This window comes from Globicephala melas, chromosome 4, assembly GCF_963455315.2.
Source record: "Globicephala melas chromosome 4, mGloMel1.2, whole genome shotgun sequence".
In the NCBI taxonomy this organism is placed as follows: Eukaryota; Metazoa; Chordata; class Mammalia; order Artiodactyla; family Delphinidae; genus Globicephala; species Globicephala melas.
In genome coordinates this window covers 85,201,785-85,225,732 of record NC_083317.1, presented here as the reverse complement: position 1 = coordinate 85,225,732, position 23,948 = coordinate 85,201,785, and the positions used below count along the sequence as shown (strand labels likewise).

At 37.1% G+C, this 23,948-nt stretch overlaps 1 protein-coding gene and 1 long non-coding RNA gene across 5 annotated transcripts in view; one reads left to right on the top strand and one right to left on the bottom strand.

Annotated features, from left to right (window-relative positions):
• SOX2 (SRY-box transcription factor 2) overlaps positions 1-23,948 on the top strand; it is a 727,395-nt gene that overhangs the window by 544,084 nt on the left and 159,363 nt on the right. For all 3 annotated transcript variants that reach the window (XM_060298378.1, XM_060298377.1, XM_060298376.1), the window contains exon 3: positions 22,557-22,760. The gene's annotated coding sequence lies outside the window, so the exon portion shown is untranslated. The remainder of the gene's footprint in view (positions 1-22,556; positions 22,761-23,948) is intronic.
• LOC115856478 (uncharacterized) overlaps positions 1-23,948 on the bottom strand; it is a 218,421-nt gene that overhangs the window by 82,704 nt on the left and 111,769 nt on the right. The gene's annotated exons all lie outside the window — the stretch shown is intronic.

The window sequence follows — 23,948 nt, the reverse complement described above, 5'->3', positions numbered from 1 at the left end:
CTATTTATGATAAAAACTCTCCAGAAAGTGGCATAGAGGGAACCTACCTCAACATAATAAAAGCCATATATGACAAACCTCCAGCTAACATCTCAACAGTGAAAAGCTGAAAGCATTTCCTCTAAGATCAGGAACAAGACAAGGATATTCACTTTTTCCAGTTTTATTCAACATAGTTTTGGAAGTCCTAGCCACAGCAATCAGAGAAGAAAAGGAAATAAAGGGAATTCAAATTGGAAAAGAAGAAGTAAAACTGTCACTGTTTGCAGATTACATGATACTATACAGAGAAAATCCTAAAGATGCTACCAGAAAACTGCTAGAACTCATCAATGAATTCAGTAAAGTTGCAGGATACAAAATTAATACACAGAAATCTGTTGCATTTCTATACACTAACAATGAAAGATCAGGAAGAGAAATTAAAGAAACAATCCCATTTACTATTGCATCAGATAGAATAAAATACCTAGGAATAAACCTACCTAAGGAGGCCAACTACCTGTACTCTGAAAAGTAGAAGATGTTGATGAAAGAAATGGAATACAAACAGATGGAAAGATATACCATATTCTTGAATTGGAAGACAATATCATCAAAATGACTATACTACCCAAGGCAATCTACAAATACAATGCAATCTCTATCAAATTACCAAGCATTTTTCACAGAACTAGAACAAAAAATTTTTAAATTAATGTGGAACCACAAAAGACCCTGAGTAGTCAAAGCAATCTTGAGAAAGAAAAATGGAGCTGGAGGAATCAGGCTCCCTGACTTCAGACTAAACTACAAAGCTACAGTAATCAAAATAGTATAGTGGTGACACAAAAACAGAAATACAGATCAATGGAACAGGACAAAAAGTCCAGAAATAAACCCACACACCTATGGTCAACTAATCTATGACAAAGGAGGCAAGAATATACAATGGAGAAAAGACAGTCTCTTCAATAAGTAGGGCTGGGAAAACTGGGCAACTACGTGTAAAAGAAATGAAATTACAACATTCTCTAATACCATACACAAAAATAAACCCGAAATGGATCAAAGGCCTAAATGTAAGGCCAGACACTACAAAACTCTTAGAAGGAAACATAGGCAGAAAACTCTTTAACATAAATTGCAGCAATATCTTTTTTGATCCACTTCCTAAAGTAATGAAAATAAAAACAAAAACAACAAATGGGACCTAATTAAACTTAAAAGCTTCTGCCCAGCAAAGGAAACCATAAACAAAATGAAAAGACAACCCACAGAATGGCAGAAAATATTTGCAAATGAAGCAACTGACAAGTGATTAATCTCCAAATTATACAAACAGCTCATGCAGCTCAATGTGAAAAAAATAAACATCCCAATCAAAAAACATGGGTGGAAGATTTAAACGGACATTTCTCCAAAGAAGACATACAGATGGCCAAAAAGCACATGAAAAGATGCTCAACATCACTAATTATTAGAGAAATGCAAATCAAAAATACAATGAGGTGTCACCTCACACTGGTTAGAATGGCCATTGTCAAAAAATCTACAAACAATAAGTGCTACAGAGGGTGTGGAGAAGAGGGAACTCTCCTACACTGTTGGTGGGAATGTAAATTGGTGCAGCCAGTATGGAGGACAGTATGGAGGTTCCTTAAAAAATTAAAAATAGAGCTACCATATGATCCAACAATCTCACTTCTGGGCATATATCCAGAGAAAACCATAATCTGAAAAGATACATGCACCCCAGTGTTCATTACAGCACCATTAGCAATAGCCAACACATGGAAGCAACATAAATGACCATCAACAGAAGAATGGATAAAGAAGATGTGGTACGTATATACAATGGAATATTACTCAGCCAAGCCATTAAAAAGAACGAAATAATGCCATTTGCAGCAACATGGATGGACCTAGAGATTATCATACTAAGTAAAGTAAAGTCAGACACAGAAAGAAAAATGTTATATTCTATCACTCATGTGGAATCTAATTTTTAAAAAGGTACAAATGACTTATTTACAAAACAGAAACAGACTTAACAGATATCAAAAACAAACTTATGGTTATGAAAGGGGAAACGCTGGGGGGAGGGATAAATCAGGAGCTTGGGATGAACATACACACACTACTATATATAAGATAGATAACCAACAAGCACAGGGAATTGTATAGTTCCCTTATTCTGTGATATGAGAAAAGAATCTAAAAAAGAATGAATATATGTATGTGTATAACAACCACTTTTCTGTCACCTGAAACGAACAACATTGTAAATCAACGATACTCCAATAAAATTAAAATTTAAAAAAAAAGATGAGGTAACAAGTATTAGTGAGGATGTGGAAAAATGGGAACCCTTATACACTGTTGGTGGAAATATAAATGGGTCAGCCATTATGCAAAACAGTAAAGGTTCCTCAAAAAATCAAAAATAGAAACTACCATATGATCCAGCAATTTCACTTCTGGGTATATATCCAAAGGAAATGAAATCAGTATCTCAAAGAGATACCTGCATTCCCATATTCATTGCAACATATTCACAATAGACGAGATATGGAAACAACCTAGGTGTCTACTGATGGATAAATAGATAAAGAAGAGATGGTGTATACAACATCAACCAATAAAGATGAAAATCCTGCCATCTGCAACAACATGAAGAAACTTGGGGAATATCATGCTAAGCAAAGTAAGCCAGACAGAAAAAGACAAATACTGCATGACCTACCTTGTACGTGGAACCTAAAAAAGTTAAACTCATAGAAACAAAGAGTGGAGGGGTGGTTGTCAGAGGCTGGGGGTGGGGGAAATGGGGAGATATTGGTCAAAGGGTACAAACTTTCAATTATAAGAAGAACAATTTCTGGGGATCTAATGTACATCATGGTGACTATAGTTATGCTAAGAGTAGTTAATTAGCTTGATTGTGGAAATCATTTCACAGTTTGTCCATATATGAAATCACCATGTTGTACACCTTAAATATATAAACTTGCATTTGTTAATTATATCTCAATAAAACTGGAAAAAATAAAGTTAAAAAAAAAGAAATCAAAGATAACACAAAGAGATTGAAAGATATATGATATTCTTGAATTGCAAGAATCAATATTGTCAAAATGACTATACTACCCAAGGCAATCTACAGATTCAATGCAATCCCTATCAAATTACCAATGGCATTTTTCATATAACTGGAACAAAAATTTTAAAATTTGTATGGAAACACAAAAGACCCTGAATAGCCAAAGCAATCTTGAGAAAGAAAAATGGAGCTGGAGGAATCAGGCTCCCTGACTTCAGACTAAACTACAAAGCTACAGTAATCAAAATAGTACATTAGTGGCACAAAAACAGAAATACAGATCAATGGAACAGGACAAAAAGTCCAGAAATAAACTCATGCACCTATGGTCAATCTATAACAAAGGAGGCAAGAATATACAATGGAGAAAAGAGAGTCTCTTCAATAAGTGGTGCTGGGAAAACTGGACTACATGTAAAAGAATGAAATTACCATACACAAAAATAAGCTCAAAATGGATTAAAGACCTAAATGTAAGACTGGATAATATAAAACTCTTAGAGGAAAACATAGTCAGAAAGCTCTTTGACATAAATTGCAGCAATAGCTTTTGAATCCATCTCCTAGAGTAATGGAAATAAAAACAAAACTAAACAAATGGCAGCTAATTAAATGCAAAAGCTTTCGCACAGCAAAGGAAACCATGAAACAAAAAGACAACCCACTGAATGGCAGAAAATAAGTGCAAATGATGCGACCGACAAGGGATTAATCTCCAAAATATACAAACAGCTCATGCAGATCAATATCCAAAAAAACAAACAACCCAATCAAAAATGGGCAGAAGACCTAGATAGACATTTCTTCAAAGAAGACATACAGATGGCCAAGAGGCACATGAAAAGATGCTCAACATCACTAATTATTAAAGAAATGCAGGGCTTCCCTGGTGGTGCAGAGGTTGAGAATCTGCCTGCTGATGCAGGGGACACGGGTTCGAGCCCTGGTCTGGGAAGATCCCACATGCCGCGGAGCAACTAGGCCCGTGAGCCACAACTACTGAGCCTGCACGTCTGGAGTCTGTGCTCCGCAACAAGAGAGGCCACGATAGCGAGAGGCCTGTGCACTGCGATGAAGAGTGGCCCCCGCTTGCCACAACTGGAGAAACCCCTCGCACAGAAACGAAGACCCAACACAGCCAAAAATAAATAAATAAACAAACCAATGAACCGACAAAAAAAAAAAGAAATGCAAACCAAAACTACAATGAGATATCACCTCACACCAGTCAGAATGGCCACAATCAAAAAGTCTACAAACAACAAATGCTGGGGAGAAAACGGAACCCTTCTACACTGTTGGTGGAAATGTAAATTGGTACAACTACTATGGAGAATAGTATGGAGGTTCCTTAAAAAACTGAAAATAGAGCTACCATATGATCCAGCAGTCCCACTCCAGGGCATATATCTGGAGAAAACCATAATTCGAAAAGATACATGCACCCCAATTTTCATTGCAACACTATTTACAATAGCTAAGACATAGAGGCAACCTAAATGTCCATCAACAGAGGAATGGATAAAGAAGATGTGGTACATATATACAATGGAATATTATTCGGCCTTTAAAAAGAATGGAATAATGCCATTTGCAGCAACATGGATAGACCTAGAGATTATCATACTAAGTGAAGTAAGTCAGACAGAGAAGGACAAATATCAAATCACTTGTATGCAGAATCTTACAAAAATGATAGAAATGAACTTATTTACAAGTCAGAAACAGACTCACAGACTTATGGTTACCAAAGGGGAAAGGTTGGGAGGAGGGATAAATTAGGAGTTTGGGATTAACATATACACACTACTATATTTAAAATAGATAACCAACAAGGACCTACTGTATAGCACAAGGACCTGCTGTATAGCACTACTCAATATTCTGTAATAACCTAAATGGGAAAAGAATTTGAAAAATAATATATATATGTGTATGTATAACTGAATCACTTTGCCATACATCTGAAATTAACACACATTGTGAATCAACTATAATCCAATATAAAATAAAAAAATTTTTAAGAAAAGAAAGAAATTGGAATTTGATGAGATTAGAAGGTGAGGAGATAGTGCTCATGTTGGGTTTTTTTCCCCTGGGAAGTTAGTGCCTCATGCAAACTATCAGGGATGTATATTGACATCTATTCAATTTTCATAGGAAAAGAAGTGTGCTTATTGCTTTTTTTTTTTTGCGGTACGCGGGCCTCTCACTGTTGTGGCCTCTCCCGTTGCGGAGCACAGGCTCCGGACGCGCAGGCTCAGCGGCCATGGCTCATGGGCCCAGCCGCTCCACGGCATGTGGGATCTTCCGGGACCGGGGCACGAACCCATGTCCCCTGCATCGGCAGGCGGACTCTCAACCACTGCGCCACCAGGGAAGCCCCTTATTGAATTCTTTTGACCAGCAGGAGATTTTTGAAGCGTGCACTTTGCACATGAATAATTCCTTTCACTATCCCAAAACTTCAGTATGTTTTTTTTCTTTTCTTTTTTTCTTTTTTTGCTTGTATGTTTCAAACTGCTTGAACTTTTAAAATTCTCAAGGTATTTCTGGGTTGAGAAAAGTTGGATCCATACAGAAATCAAAAATCCATACAGAAATCAAAATCAAAATCCATACAGAAATCAAAATATAACAAAACAGAAACATAGATAGATAGAGAACTACTAGTGGTTGCCAGAGGGGAGGGAGGTGGGAAGATGGGTGAAATAGGTGAAGGGAATTAAGAGGTACAAATTACTAGTTATAAAATAAATATGTCACATGAATTTAATGTACAGCAGTATATATTGTCATAATATTGGAATACAGTCAGTAATATTGGAATAACTGTATATGGTATATACTCTATGAAAATAATGAATCATTATGTTATATACCTGAAACTAATATAATATTGTAAGTTAACTGTACTTCAGTTCTTTTTAAAAAAGCATTATTCAAATAGCACGCCATTGTTGCAGCATGTTATTGATAATACAGAACTCTTCCGAGTCTTAATTTATTTGAGCAACCCCTGTAAAAACCCATGCCAAAGAGTGGGAAAGAAGGCTAGCAGCCAGATAACTAGACGCCAAATGGTTCCTCACTGGCAGTGGCATCTGGATGGGAGGTTGGCTTGCCTCTGGGACTCTTGGCCAACAGCACTGTTGTCTATACAGACGGCTGTGTATCTGTTCAAGAGTCCAACAACTGTGTGTATGTATTTTGGTAAGCTTTTATTTCTGGGCCAGAGATTTCCATGGCATTTTTGCATCTGTTGGCACCAATTCTATACTCGGCTCCCCCCATCCTCACCCACTGTTACATTTTAGTTTCAGATGAAAAACAATGCACATAAATGGAAATGCATTAAGAGAAGAAAATATATTTCCTGAGATTTTTTTTTCTTAAATCCAACAAAATGTGTAGATATGGCATTGACATTATTCTAGATGGACTGTCTTCCTTTCTCAAGCCTTGAATAATGTGGGAATTCCCAATCACAATGCAGAAATGTCCATGATCCTCACAGGATTTAGATAGAACCTAATTATAGAACTATCAGAAGTTACTTTAATCATCAGAAATATAATGGAGCATAAAGAAATTTAAAGTCAAGTTACTTTTTCAATGTTCCAGAGAAACAAACTCATTTTATAATTTTATAAATGTAGTTAGTGCAGTATAACACCAGGAACTGTCACACATCCAGTCAACTAGCTTGTCAAAGTCCTGCCTTATTTTGCGGGGCTTCAACTTCTCAACTTTTAAGGTTCTGCTACCCCCAAATTATTTGCTTCAAGGGCACTCCCACACTAATGTACTTCAACCAACATCTATCAGATGGCCCCTTCATACAAAATGCTAGGGGATACAAAGATATCTACCCCCAAAAGTTTGTAACTCTTTTTTCCTTTGTGATGAAGAAAGTTGGAACAGACTTTTAAACAAGTAATAAGAGCGAGCACCAGGGGGAAAAAATATAAAAGCTAAGTGGAGGTCCAAAGTACCATACAGCATATTCCAGGCATGGGGCAATAAAGAAATGAACCCCATTTTTATGTGTATCTTAGAGAAACATTTCAGTTGAGCTTAGTGTTTCAAAGCTAGAAGGGTCTGTGGAAATCACGTAATCCAAAATTATTCTTCTATACTTTTGATGAGAAAACTGATGGCCAAAGAGTAGAGATTCAGTCACGGTCATACAGTAATTGGTATGAGGACTCAGATCCAGTTCTCTCTCAACGCGACTCATGATTTGAGAATTATGCATACTTAAAATGAAGTTTGCAGGGAAATCCTTTACAATGCCATGACATAATTTTCCAAGATAATAATAAACAGTGAACCAAGACTAGGGAATTCCTGTGTGATGTAAATGAGAGGTGGGATGAAGTTACTGCAATTACAAGCAATTCTCTTTGGCTAGAGTGGCTGGGGCAGGACCCCAGAAAGATCACTCAGAATCAGACTATAGCTGTTACGTTGATAGTGCAAAAGGCATGTGCGGGGCTTCCCTGGTGGCGCAGTGGTTGAGAGTCTGCCTGCCGATGCAGGGGATACGGGTTCGTGCCCCGGTCCGGGAAGATCCCACATGCTGCAGAGTGGCTGGGCCTGTGAGCCATGGCCGCTGAGCCTGCGCGTCCGGAGCCTTTGCTCCACAACAGGAGAGGCCACAACAGTGAGAGGCCCGCGTACTGAAAAAAAAAAGGCATGTGCCACAACTTTTCTCTCCCTATGGCTTGTATACATCTCTGTGGAGAAGCGAGCTACGGCCAGAAGCTTACGGATGACTACAGGGTTACCTCCATCCTCTTAGTGGCTTCAGTGTCAAAAAAAAATGGCCCCCACTCAGATACACCACTTAAATGTCACTCATCAGCAACTGGTCACCCTCTGAAAAAGACTGAGGGCTCCATGGTCTGAAGTAGGGCGTTACAGGTGTTTAAATAGTCATACTGTATTAAGTTGACGTTATCATACACAGTAAATACAGTGTAGTCTGTATTGAACACTATTGAGAAAAGCTCCTCTCCAACTAGGTATGAGCAAAATAAGATTGTTTTCTGCATTAAACTAGGTAATCAGCACTTGATGGACTGGAGCCATGTTGAACTGATAACTGACATACAAAATCAATTAAAAGAGGTTGAAGGATCCCCAGACCAGAAGGACTTCTCCGTAACCTAAAAGAATTAGCATGAGGTGGATAGACCTAGAGTCTGTCATACAGAGTGAAGCAAGTCAGAAAGAGAAAGACAAATACCGTATGCTAACACATATATATGGAATTTAAGGGGAAAAAATGTCATGAAGAACCTAGGGGTAAGACAGGAATAAAGACACAGACCTACTAGAGAATGGACTTGAGGATATGGGGAGGGGGCAGGGTAAGCTGTGACAAAGCGAGAGAGTGGCACGGACATATATACACTGCCAAACGTAAGGTAGATAGCTAGTGGGAAGCAGCCGCATAGCACAGGGAGATCAGCTCTGTGCTTTGTGACCGCCTGGAGGGGTGGGACAGGGAGGGTGGGAGGGAGGGAGACGCAAGAGGGAAGAGATATGGGAACATATGTATATGTATAACTGATTCACTTTGTTATTAAGCAGAAACTAAGACACCATTGTAAAGCAAATATACTCCAATAAAGATGTAAGAAAAAAAAAGAATTAGCAGATCTGAAGAAAGAATGTGTCATTTAGAAGGGAGGTTGGACAACTACAAAAAAACACAGAAAAGAAATCAAAGAGATGTGTATGGGCAGTGTCCATCCCATAACCATCCTAGGTAAGAGTGCCCTGGCCCAAGGACCCATCTGTATTAATCATGCCTTTTATTTTCTGTTTTCTGATATTTTGACATCTAGGGCCTTACTGAAACTGGAGAGACTGACCCTCCCAGTGCTAATTCCTAGAGAGAGCAAACAACTCAAAGTGACTACACTTTCATATGCAAACCGCCCTATTCAAAGCCCATACCCCCAATTCCCTCCTTTATCTAGGTTTTACACTCTGGACCCATTATCCACCAGCCCTAATCACCCCAGGGCCAAGTACCAGAAAACTAGAGGCAGTCCCTAACCCCTGAGCCTGCTGAAGTTATTCAAACTAGCCCATCCTAAACCTGCTTATCCTGCCTCACCTACTCCTTCCCTCGAAAACCACAATAAAGGCTCTTGCCCATGTTTTCCTCTTGCTCCTTCTGCCTCCTGAGCAACTTGGTGCCTCCTTGTGTGGCCCCCTGCATAGCATGCTGTGTCTCCTATTTCTAGGGATCTGTGGATATAAAAGTTCTTCCTTCATGATAGTCATTCCCATGTCTGTGGGACTGCATATCACTAACCATACCTGATTAAAACAAATCCCAGGTACATTTTAAAGCCGCCACTCTGGTGCCAGTGGCAGCGAGCTAGCAAATTGCTATTAGCCTGAAGTCTTTGAACAATCTAAACACACAACTCTCTTTCACCGTTTCCTGTCCATTCCTATCCTGTGCTCGAATTTGGCATCTCAGGTGGCATGTCTTAGGAACAGAAGATTCTGGATCCGTCCCTACCATTTTTCTCATTAACATATTAACAAATTAGATTTCTAGGTTTCTACATCAATCTTGTAAGCTTGGCTAATATGAGTCTATTCTTGATAGATCTCTTGATCAGACTTACCAGTCTTGGAAGCCTATGTGGTGAGGATCAAAGTCTAGAGCCTTGTTTCTCAAAGTGTGGCCCTCAAACTGGTAGCATCAGCATCACCAAGAGACTGTTAGAAATTCAGAATCAAATCTCAGGACCCACTCTAGACTTGCTGAATCAGATCTGTATTTTAAAGATCCCAGATTTGTGTTGATATATATACACTAATATATATCTATAAAATAGATAACTAATAAGAACCTGTTGTACAGCACAGGGAACTCCGCTGTACAGTAGAAACTTACACAACATTGTAAAACAACTATACCCCAATTTTTTAAAAAAATTGAGAAATACTACTCTAGAGCAAAGATAAGCAAACTTCTTCTGGAAAGGACTGAAAAGTAAATATTTTAGGTTTTGTAGGATATATGGTCTTTGTTACAACTACTAAACCCCGCCATTTTAGAGCAAAATTACCCACAGACAAAATGGAAATAAAAAGGCATAGCTATTTTCCAAAAAACTTTATGTACGGACACTGAAATTTGAATAGCATATGATTTTCACATGTCACAAAATATTAAAAAAAATTTTTTTAACCATTTAAAAATGTGAAAACCATTCTTAACTTTCAAAGCCTTACAAAAATAAGTGGCAGGCCAAATTATTCTACTGGCTATAGTTCGCCCGCCCCCATTCTAGACCATGGAAAATTCAATAGGATCAAGTTATTCTTGAAGTGAGGCATTACCTGTTCACCCACCCCAAAATCCCATGTGCCAAGTAAGACTTTTCCTCTTTAAATTTCCAGAGATGGATTACATTTGTTGTTTTTTAATAATTAAAATTTTAAATTAAGACTTTATAGGAACTCCGGAATTCTAGAACATAGATGTAGAAGTTAACAGAGAGCTGCCTCCCTAATGGAACTGTATCGTAATCTGAAATATCAGTGCTTTAGACAAACAGGCAATTTCCAACTTATTTCATGTGGTTTTCTGAGTTGTCTGACTGTGAGAAGCAATGAGGAAGTGATAGACCAATGAGCGCTCCTACAACCACACACTAATATGCAGCAAGAATGATCAAAGCTTAGTTAATATAAGTGCAGACGGAAGCAGGCGTGGAGTATCTATTACCTGATTATTTATTTATTTATTTGGCTGAGCCGGGTCTTAGCTGCAGCACGCGGGATCTTCGTTGTGACATGCGGGATCTAGTTCCCTGACCAGGGATCGAACCTGGGCCCCCTGCATTGGGAGTGTGGAGTCTTAACCACTGGACCACCAGGGAAGTCCCTACGTGATTTTTAATCCATGTTTATATGTGCCAAATGGCAACAACATTCTGCTCTCTTGATTTTCTGTCACAGTTTGTGCAGTAAGCTATCTACTTGGAAGCACGCCACAAGCACCATCAGCCCTCCCACCACCTAGTTCATCTGTCAGCCACAGAACGGGTCTGGCCACCTCCAATGGGTTTATTTTTCCCCAGTGAGATGAGACAATTGACACTACAATTCCAATTAGTGATACGCAATGAGTTGGTGAATTCAGAATATCGCTCTTACTATTAAATTATTAGATATTTCTCTCTCTGATTGGATTAACTAAAAAAAACAAAAAGGAATTTCCATCATGATACTTCAAATAGAAACTTGAAATAACTCTAAAGTTCCCACGTGAGATGCACTTAAATTTCCTGACAGCCATTTCACAATAATAGCTCTGTAATGTGAAGGAATTTTTACTTTTTACATTAAATCTTATTACATAAATTTCTAATTTTATATATTTATCCCCAGTTCTAAAGCTTGAAGATACACACACACACACACACACACACACACACACACACACACACACGAATCACCTGGGGAAATTTTTAAACATGCCAATGCCTAAGGGGCTCCTAACATCTCCATTTAAAAAAAAAGTTCTCCCAGGTTATTCCAATATGTGGTAGTTGAGAACCACTGCTTTTGTGATTCCCAAACAAAATTATTAAATATCAGTATATTTCCTGAAAGTTTTGTAAGACACAATTTGTTAAAATTTTTTAAAAATTAGAAACACTATTAAAAAACATGATTCTTCATGAGAACTACTTCCATAATGTTCTTAGGATCAATATAGGTACAACTGAAGCTATAAACCGCCTTTATTTTTGTCTTTTTATCTAGATAAATTGGCTTTAAATATTGATTAATTATAACCCAACAAGCACATATTCCCTAATGTCCTAGAAATATGGTAGTTTTATTACTGCTCAACACTGTTTCAAAAACTGTAATTGCACTATACTACCTCTCTATACTTTCCCAATTTTCATTCTCTATTAGATGATTAATATTAAAGTATATACTAAATTATCAAAATGAATTTACTTTGATGTTATTTTTATTGTTCATGTTTGTTTTTTTACTATCTCAATATCTCAATTATGATAAATAAACATTACTCAGATCTGTCTCTATCATCAACCCAGAAGTTTCTGAAGACATTCGAGCCTATGCCCCACCTCATCAATTCCAACTTTCGTGCTTCTGAGAAACATCTCAATAAATCAGAGCAGCACCTTGGGGTATCTACTACCCAGGGATATTACTAATCTTTTCTCAATTTTCACTCAGGGATAAGTGAGCATAAAGTTGTTTTTTAAAAAGTTTTGTTATTATTTTGGAATATGTGGAGGAAAAAGATAATTAGTTGTTCTTAAAACATTTCATCATGTGAAATGGAAACTGAAGGTAATTTGTTCTAATTTCAAACAGTTGTGTTAATAATAATTAAATGTTAATTATTAATAAGTGCTTTCTATTCTAGGCACTGTGCTAGGATGCTTTACACACATTATCTCATTTAATCCTCACAGTAACACTATAATATAGGTTGAAAATGCTCCCATTTTGTAGCTGAGAAGCTGAAAAATCAGATTAAGTAATTTACCCAAACTCATACAACTAGTTAGCAGGATCAAAATTTGAAAGCAGGTCTTTAGGATTCCAAAACCCACAATCCTAACCACTCTATACACAATTCAAAACTACAATATTCAAATACACAATTCAAAACTAGTATTTTACCACAGTAAATGACCTTAAAAAAAAAAGACTGGGTTCCTTCTTTCACGCTTTGCTTGCCTATGCACAAAACTTGACTCTTGGTTAATAATCAGTCAGCTCAAACAGGTTAATCACCTCCTGACCAATCTGTTTGTAACTGTTCAATTCAGTAGAAGCAATCAAGCTGGCAGCAGTTTTGAATAGCTGCCTCAGGAAAATGCTCCCTTCAGTTTGGGATTGAGACACAGGATTGGGGAAACTTAGACTGCCAACGTTTCCAGAGAAAATATCCAACTCTGGAAAAAAAAAAATCAACCAGCATTTTTTTAAATAACTGAACATCACACACCCTAAGTTTGTGTCTATGTTATTTTAGCATGAACATTCCTTAATAGTTATTGGACATACTTGTAAATGGATATAATGAATATGTATATGTATGCGTATATACGTACACGTACACACACCCATACACAGATTACTAGCAGGTGAGCATAAATTAAACCAAGTGTGAATCCTGTTATTTTTTAGTCTTTTCTTCCATACGTGGTAGATTTAAACCCCAACAGGTCATCTTGTCAAAATACAATTTTAGTTCTGAAATAAAATTACAGAACAGAAACAAACACAGTCTATTACAACTCACTGCCAATGTTGCCAGATAACTACAAAAAAATAGTGTCTCAGACAGAAATATCAATAACTTTAATGCGTACGATTTGTTAACAGGGAAGAAAACAAGCAAACTTGCTCTCCGATGACTGTCACTAATATTTATTCGTCCAGTGACTGTTAATCAAACCAAGTTTACAGTCCCGTACAGCACCTGTCACAGGTGCTGATCATTAATCAGCTATTACAGCAGTTTATTCTGCTGCTGACAACTCGCAATTTTCCACTGATTCAGCTAGTTTGTCAGGTGGGAATTATGGCATAGCGCATGTGACAAAACACATCACCCTTTTTTTTTTTTTTTTTTTTTTGCATTTTCAGGCTTCTCTCTCCTGCTTTCTCCCCCTTTTTAGACAAACAATATCTGGGAACTCAGAAGTAATAAGGCGGAATGCATAATTAATTACCCAGCTTGCTCTAATTAGGGATGAATAAGTTGTGTCCCTCTCATCATCACAAATGTGGTGATGGGTAATACCAGTTTATGCTGTATTAACTGCAAATATGCAATCCTTCTGAGAGCACTTTTGTTGATGAATTTGATGAATGTGACAATAATTAGCAGAGACAGATGAGAGCTAAATTACTACTGACAATGTAATGCTATCCTGCTCGAGGGCCTGGGAACGTGGCAGGATAACATGGCAGGGACCTGGGCCTTGTTTCTAATTAATAGTTTTTTTTTTTCCTTTTTCTTTTTTTTTTTTTTTTTTTTTGCCAGTGGGGGAAAAAAGGAGTAACGGTAATTGTTTTCGTCAAAGGCTGCAGGGAGTTATCAGGGTAATAAAGTTAATTAGCAGAACAAACATCCTTTCACTGCCTTACCAGTCTGAGGAAAAGAGGGTAATTCAAACTGCAGAAAGATATGACTAGATGGGATGATAAGAAAAGAAATTTTACACAGGAGGCCAACAGAGAAGAATGATTTTTCTCCCTTCATTTCTTTGGCTTGATACATGGAAAGAAATGTAGACTGCCCCTTCTTTCAGGTCACAAAGTTGCTCATATAAAGAACTTTATTGTTATAATTTTGAGTTTAGGAAACAAAGTTAGCTTAGACCAAATTCCACTGTTTACTTCTTTTTTTCGAGGTAGTGATAGGTTTGTTCAATTTCATCTTTATTTGAGTGACATTTTCTTAATGTCTCAGGCATAGAAGTTCAAATATTTGCCAAGGTGAACATTTAGCTGCATTCTGTCCTATAGAAATCTGTTTCATTCTCTGAATCTTTGGGGAAAAGTAAGAAGTTGTTAAGTAATTTCCACCAAGTAGTATTTAGTTACTACTTGGTGGAAATTACTTAACAACTTCTTACTTTATTTACTCTCCTATGTAAATTTTAAAATGGGATTTAAAAAATACATACTATTTTATTCTATTTTTGTAGCCTCAAAAGATCATCTTTATTTTTGTGGCAACATTGTTTTTCACTTCCATTATCGCTTTTTCAAATACAAGTAACCAATTTAAAAAAAAGGTTAACAGTTTAATGAATCTCAGTTTTACATTAGAGTTTATTCAGTTCAGTAACACTGCTTAGCATAAGTAGATACAACATAAAGAGAAAACATCCAACAAACATTCTGAAGCCTTTGCATGTTCATTTTCTCCCTTTAAATATCATTAGTGGTTGGCCCTTTAAACATCAAGCACTTGAAACATTTTTCTAATATTAAATAAATAATACTGGGATGGAAGCCTGATGCCTCTACAATAAAATCCATACGAAAGTGTCTATGGATTTTTATTCCTTTTAGGTACATCTCAAAAAATTTTATTTTATGCTTTTATGAATCATTAAATATCTCACAAATGTTACATACTTATCATGTATATAAATGTGTACACATCTGTTTGCTGTCAGAGCTAAATAATAAATACAGCCTCCCATAATGACTCTGTTTGATTCTAAGCTAAGAACATGAGTAAGTAAATGGTGAACGCTACTTCTGTGTTTGACTACATGGCACCAGGGTGACCTTCCACCAGACTCCTGCATGGATAGACTTCCACTAAGCATGGGGGAAACATGTACCAAAATGGCCTTAACTCATAATATCTACATTTAAAAAGTGCTGTGCTTGTCCCAAAGACACAAGCACAGTGGAGGATGTAACACTGAACTAAGAATCACAAAACCTGAGTGCTTTACACACTCTGCTACCAACATCTATATGCTCATGAGAATTTCCCTGTCATGCCTCTGATCCTCAATTTGCTCATATATGAAATTAGGGACCAACCTCACAGTATTGCTGTTAACACAAAAGAAGTCATTTTTGTACTTTGGAAACCAAGAGATAATCTATAAATATACTGTTATTATTACAGTATAGAAAAAAAATGAGAAATAATCTTGAGAAAATCCATCAATTTTTAATAAGCTTCCCATGTGTGATTAGTCAGAAATCAGAGCTAAAAGACTTGACAAGAAGTTTTTGTAATAAGAGGAACTGAACTCTAGCTTTACTATGTGATTTTGCTGCTAAATTTACCAGAGAAATTATCATTGTAAAAATACCCCCCCAAAATTCATTTTGTCAAAACTACCTGCCTTTTCGGGGCTTTCCTAGTGGTGCCGTGGTTAAGAATCCACCTGCCAACGCAGGGGACACGGGATCGAGCCCTGGTCTGGGAAGATCCCACACTGCGTAGAGCAAATAAGCCCGTGCACCACAACTATAAGCCTGCACTCTAGAGCCCGCGAGCCACAACTACTGAGTGCTTGCACCACAACTACTGAGCCCTTGCACCACAACTACTGAAGCCCACACGCCTAGAGCCTGTGCTTCGCAACGGGAAGGCACTGCAATGAGAAGCCCACGCACCGCAACGAAGAGTAGCCCCCACTCATCACAACTAGAGAAAGCCTGCGTGCAGCAATGAAAATCCAGCACAGCCAAAAAATAAAATAAATTAAATAAATAAAATTTTAAAGAACTACCTACCTTTTCAAGATTTTCTTAATCTCTTGATAGAAGAACATATTAAGCTCATGACTAGAAGAAAACTAACCACTGGTCAACATAACAAGATCTCTTAGACCTGTCAAATGAAACTTCCATTTGAAAATAGCCAAGTTAGAGGGCAGAGAGCAGAAGCAAGAAGAACTACAATCCTGCAGCCTGTGGAACAAAAACCATATTCACAGAAAGATAGACAAGATGAAAAGGCAGAGGGCTATGTACCAGATGAAGGAACAAGATAAAACCCCAGAAAAACAACTAAAGAAAGTGGAGATAGGCAACCTTCCAGAAAAAGAATTCAGAATAATGATAGTGAAGATGATCCAGGACCTCGGAAAAAGAATGGGGGCAAAGATTGAGAAGATGCAAAAAATGTTTAACAAAGACCTAGAAGAATTAAAGAACAACAAACAGAGATGAACAATACAATAACTGAAATGAAAACTACACTACAGGGGCTTCCCTGGTGGCGCAGTGGTTGAGAGTCCGCCTGCCGATGCAGGGGACACATGTTCATGCCCCGGTCCGGGAAGATCCCACAGGCGCAGATCGGCTGGGCCCGTGAGCCATGCCCGCTGAGCCTGTGTGTCCGGACCCTGTGCTCTGCAGTGGGAGAGGCCACAAAAAACAAAACAAAAAACAAAAACAAAAAAAACACTACACTAGAAGAAATCAATAGCAGAATAACTGAGGCAGAAGAACGGATAAGTGACCTGGAAGACAGAATGTGGAATTCACTGCTGCTGAACAAAATAAAAAAGAATGAAAAGAAATGAAGACAGCCTAAGAGGCCTCTGGGACAACATTAAATGCAACAACATTTGCATTATAGGGGTCCCAGAAGGAGGAGAGAGAGAGAAAGGACCCGAGAAAACATTTGAAGAGATTATAGTCGAAAACTTCCCTAACATGGGAAAGAGAATAGCCACCCAAGTCCAGGAAGCACAGAGAGTCCCATACAGGATAAACCCAAGGAGAAACATGCCGAGACACATAGTAATCAAATTGGCAAAAATTAAAGACAAAGAAAAATTATTAAAAGGAGGAAGGGAAAAATGACAAATAATATACAAGGGAACTCCCATAAGGTTAACAGATGATTTCTCAGTAGAAACTCCACAAGCCAGAAGGGAGTGGCATGATATACTTAAAGAGACGAAAGGAAGAACCTACAACCATGATTACTCTACCCGGCAAGGATCTCATTCAGATTCGTTGGAAAAATCAAAAGCTTTACAGACAAGCAAAAGCTAAGAGAATTCAGCACCACCAAAGCAGCTCTACAGCAAATGCTAAAGGAACTTCTCTAAGTGGGAAACACAAGAGAAGAAAAGGATCTACAAAAACAAACCCAAAACAATTAAGAAAATGGTCATAGGAACATGCATATTGATAATTACCTTAAACGTGAATGGATTAAATGCTCCAACCAAAAGACACAGGCTTGCTGAGTGGATACAAAAACAAGACCCATATATGTGCTGTCTACAAGAGACCCACTTCAGACCTAGGGACACATACAGACTGAAAGTGAGGGGATAGAAAAAGATATTCCATGCAACTGGAAATCAAAAGAAAGCTGGAGTAGCAATACTCATATCAGATAAAATAGACTTTAAAATAAAGAATGTTACAAGAGACAAGGAAGGCCACTACGTAATGATCAGAGGATCAATCCAAGAAGAAGATATAACAATTATAAATATATATGCACCCAACATAGGAGCACCTCAATACATAAGGCAACTGCTAACAGCTATAAAAGAGGAAATCAACAGTAACACAATAATAGTGGGGGACTTTAACACCTAACTTACACCAATGGACAGCTCATCCAAAATGAAAATAAATAAGGAAAGAGAAGCTTTAAATGACACAATAGACAAGATAGATTTAATTGATATTTATAGGACATTCCATCCTAAAACAGCAAACAAGTGTGCATGGAACATTCTCCAGGACAGATCACATTTTGGGTCACAAATCAAGCCTCAGTAAATTTAACAAAATTGAAATCATATCAAGCATCTTTTCTGACCACAATGCTATGAGATTAGAAATCAATTACAGGGGGAAAAAAACGTAAAAAACACAAACACATGGAGGCTAAACAATACGTTACTAAATAACCAAGAGATCGCTGAAGAAATCAAAAAATACCTAGAGACAAATGACAATGAAAACACGACGATCCAAAATCTATGGGATGCAGCAAAAGTAGTTCTAAGAGGGAAGTTTATAGCTATACAAGCCTACCTCAAGAAACATGAAAAATCTGAAACAATCTAACCTTACACCTAAAGGAACTAGAGAAAGAAGAACAAACAAAACCTTAAGTTAGCAGAAGGAAAGAAATCATAAAGATCAGAACAGAAATAAATGAAATAGAAACAAAGAAAACAATAGCAAAGATCAATAAAACTAAAAGCTGGTTCTTTTGAGAAGGTAAACAAAATTGATAAACCATTAGCCAGACTCATCAAGAAAAAGAGGGAGAGGACTCAAATCAATAAAATTAGAAATGAAAAAGGAGAAGTTACAACAGACATCGCAGAAATACAAAGCATCCTAAGAGACTATGACAAGCAACTCTATGCTAATAAAATGGACAACCTGGAAGAAATGGACAAATTCTTAGAAAGGTACAACCTTCCAAGACTGAATCAGGAAGACATAGAAAATATGAACAGACCAATCACAAGTAATGAAATTGAAACTGTGATTAAAAATCTGCCAACAAACAAAAGTCCAGGACCAGATGGCTTCACAGATGAATTCTATCAAACATTTAGAGAAGAGCTAACACCCATCCTTCTCAAACTTTTCCAACAATTTGTGGAGGAAGGAACACTCCCAAACTCATTCTATGAGGCCACCATCACCCTGATACCAAAACCAGACAAAGATACTAAAAAAAAAGAAAATTACAGACCAATATCACTCATGAATATAGATGCAAAAATCCTCAACAAGGGTTTCCCTGATGGCGCAGTGGTTGGGAATCCGCCTGCCAATGCAGGAGATGCGGGTTCGATCCCTGGTCTGGGAGGATCCCACATGCCGCAGAGCAACTAAGCCCGTGTGCCACAGCTACTGAGCCTGTGCCCTACAGCCTTTGAGCCACAGCTACTGAAGCCCGTGCTCCTAGAGCCCATGCTCTGCAACAACAGAAGCCACCACAATGAGAACCCGTGCACAGCAACAAAGACCCAACGCAGCCGTTAATAAACAAATAAATAAATTTATTTTTTAAAAAAAGAAAAATCCTCAACAAAATACTAGCAAACAGAATCCTACAACACATTAAAAGGATCATACACCAGGATAAAGTGGGATTTATTCCAGGGATGCAAGGATTCTTCAATATACACAAATCAATGTGATACACCATATTAACAAATTGAAGAAGAAAAACCATATGATCATCTCAATAGATGCAGAAAAAAACCTCTGATAAAAGTCAACACATATTTACGATAAAAACTCTCCAGAAAGAGGGCATAGAGGGAAACTACCTTAACATAATAAAGGCCATATACCACAAACCCACAGCAAACATCATTCTCAATGGTGAAAAACTGAAAGCATTTCCTCTAAGATCAGGAACAAGACAAGGATGTCCACTCTCACCACTATTATTCAACATAGTTTTGGAAATCCTAGCCCCGGCAATCAGAGAAGAAAAAGAAATAAAAGGAATACAAATTGGAAAAGAAGTAAAACTGTCACTGTTTGCAGATGACATGATACTATACATAGAGAATCCTAAAGATGCCGCCAGAAAACTACTAGAGCTAATCAATGAATCTGGTAAAGTTGCAGGATACAAAATTAATGCACAGAAATCTCTTGCATTCCTATACACTAATGATGAAAAATCTGAAAGATAAATTAAGGAAACACTCCCATTTACCACTGCAACAAAACAAATAAAACCTAGGAATAAACCTACCTAGGGAGACAAAAGACCTTTATGCAGAAAACTATAAGACACTGATGAAAGAAATTAAAGATGATACCAACAGATGGAGAGATATACCATGTTCTTGGATTGGAAGAATCAATATTGTGAAAATGAGTATACTACCCAAAGCAATCTACAGATTCAATGCAATCCCTATCAAATTACCAATGGCATTTTTTACAGAACTAGAACAAAAAATCTTAAAATTTGTATGGAGATACAAAAACCCCCAAATAGCCAAAGCAGTCTTGAGGGAAAAAAACCGGAGCTGGAGGAGTCAGACTCCCTCACTTCAGACTATACTATAAAGCTACAGTAATCAAGACAGTATGGTACTGGCACAAAAACAGAAACATGATCAATGGAACAAGATAGAAAGCCCAGAGATAAACCCACGCACCTATGGTCAACTAATCTATGACAAAGGAGGCAAGGATATACAATGGAGAAAAGACAGCCTCTTCAATAAGTGGTGCTGGGAAAACTGGACAGCTACATGTAAAAGAATGAAATTAGAACACTCCCTAACACCATACACAAAAATAAACTCAAAATGGATTAGAGACCTAAATGTAAGACCGGACAGTATAAAACTCTTAGAGAAAAACATAGGAAGAACACTCTTGGACATAAATCACAGCAAGATCTTTTTTGATCCACCTCCTAGAGTAATGGAAATAAAAACAAAAATAAACAAATGGGACCTAATGAAACGTAAAAGCTTTTGCACAACAAAGGAAACCATAAACAAGACGAAAAGACAACCCTCAGAATGGGAGAATATATTTGCAAATGAATCAACAAAGGATTAATCTCCAAAATATATAAACAACTCCTGCAGCTCAATATTAAAAAAACAAACAACCCAATCCACAAATGGGCTGAAGACCTAAATAGACATTTCTCCAAAGAAGACATACAGATGGCCAAGAAGCACATGAAAAGCTGCTCAACATCACTAATTATTAGAGAAATGGAAATCAAAACTACAATGAGGTATCACCTCACACCAGTTAGAATGGGCATCATCCGAAAATCTACAAACAACAAATGATGTAGCGCGTGTGGAGAAAAGGGAACCCTCTTGCACTGTTGGTGGGAATGTAAATTGATACAGCCACTATGGAGAACAGTATGGAGGTTCCTTAAAAAACTAAAAATAGATTTAACATATGATCCAACAATCCCATTACTGGGCATATACCTAGAGAAAACCATAATTCAGAAAGACACATGCACCCCAATGTTTATTGCAGCACTATTTACAATAGCCAGGTCATGGATGCAACCTAAATGTCCATCAACAGATGAATGGATAAAGAAGATGTGGTACATATATACAATGGAATATTACTCACCCATAAAAAGGAACAAAACTGAGTCATTTGTAGAGACGTGGATGGATCTAGAGACTGTCATACAGAGTGAAGTAAGTCAGAAAGAGAAAAACAAATATCATATATGTGGAATCTAGAAAATGGTACAGATGAATCAGTTTGCAGGGCAGAAACAGAGACACAGATGTAGAGAACAAACGTATGGACACCAAGTGGGGAAAGCAGCGGGGGTGGGGGTGGGGGTGTGATGAATTGGGAGATTGGGATTGACATATATACACTGATGTGTATAAAACTGGTGACTAATAAGAACCTGCTGTATAAAAAAATAAGTAAAATAAAAATCAAAAATCAGAAAAAAAATAGAATAAAATAAAACTAGGAAAAAAAAAGAAAGAAAAGAGCCAAGTTATCACAGACAGGTGCGCGCGCACACACACACACACACACACACAACAGATTTAGATTGCTATGCTTTGCCTTGTATGCTTAGGAACATTCTAAAGTTTTTACCATATAATCAAACTTTATGTAGGAAAACTGTAGAGGTGAAAGAAACATTGTAATGCTACTCTCAACAACTTGTAATAGTCTTATTTAGCTACTGTGTGAGGTAATAAGTTTTAATATGTTTATTTACAGAGAAGGAGGGAGAGACAGGCTGAGAGGGAGAGGGAGAGATATTGAGAAACTATGTAAGAAGTAACACAAAAATCCAAATGCAAAATTGTTTCTTTCTAGGAATGGGCTGGAATTTTTATTGTGAGAGAGGGAGTAAAAGGGAGCATGTTTGTTTCCTTTGGGACTACACTGAATTTATCAAATATTCTGGTCTTTTCCCCTGTAGCTGCCACCTCTTCCATTAGGCCACAAGGTATGTCCTTTTGGAACAGTAATGGAGTCCAATCAACCTAACTTCATTGATCTCCAAGGACAACTGAAAATTATAAAACTTGCTATGGGATTCTGATGTGCCAGAAACCACTAGAAAGAGAAGTTTTATATCTCAGAGATTCTCCTCATCTTTGGATAGAGACCAAAATACTTTCAAGTAAGTAATAATTTCCAATATTAGCCTATTGAGTGAGATAAAACTGCTTAGTGAAAAAAATTGTTAGAATTAGAGATTTACCAATCAGATACTGTAGGCACTGGCTGTGTGTACTGTTGATATTATTATGAATGATCAGGAAATTTAAGTATTTCTTTTCCTTTTTACTCAGAATTCCTTGGCCATTGTTTTAGAGAATATTTTGACAAATTCTCAGTTCTTAAAGCCTCTAGGGCATTTTTGCTTCTTATTTGAGTACAGAGAAATGTTAGGTGGTTAAATAATTGCAAAGAACTAAAAATAAACCATAGTTTATTTTTTCAGATTTTGAATTACAAAATTATTTAAATGTTGTCAGTAATCGAAGTGCTACATTACTACGTAATGAAACTACAATACTGCTTAATGACATTAGGAAACTGCATGCAAAAAAATATCTGTACACAAGGTGGTGATGTTAGCAACCAACTACAGTACTTTTATTCTGCTAAAAACCACAATAAATAACAACATTATTTTCCCTGAGTGTATGTTCGAGTGTTCATACAGTGATAGTAGGTAAGGGCAAAGAGCACATAGAAAACCTGTCATCACATGTCATTAAAGTAGCTGGGAAGGAAGAGCAAAAGGACAAATCACCAAAAAAGAGGGTTAGTAACTTCTAAAGAATAAGATTCTATTTACATGTAGTAAAGATTCAAGTATCCAGCTTTTAATACCTAAGTTTCTATTGACACCTATTTGTTTATTTAAGTCCAAAGATTAAATCCTAAATGTAAAATTGTTTCTAAAAATAACTCTAATAAAATATTCCCACTTCCCAGAAAGATTTCTTCAGAAAGCCTTTGCCTCACCACCCTCCCTTGCCTTTGCAAACAAGTTTCCTTATCCCAATCCTGACTACAATGTTGATCGATGGAGGTCAATGTCTTACCCTCTGTTCATGTTTCTTGTGTAGAAATTCAAGTTCTTAGATTTATATTAGCATAATTCAGAGCAATTAAAAAGTGAAGCTAATAATAGTAAGTCACAAACCTTATTCTCATGAAATTTTGGACTCATTAACTTTATCATCAATACTAAAACATAAATTAACTAATATATGCCAACACAAATCAGTTCATATTTTTTGAGTACTAGTACATTAATAATGACATATAAGATGTAATTAATTTTATTATCTAGCCC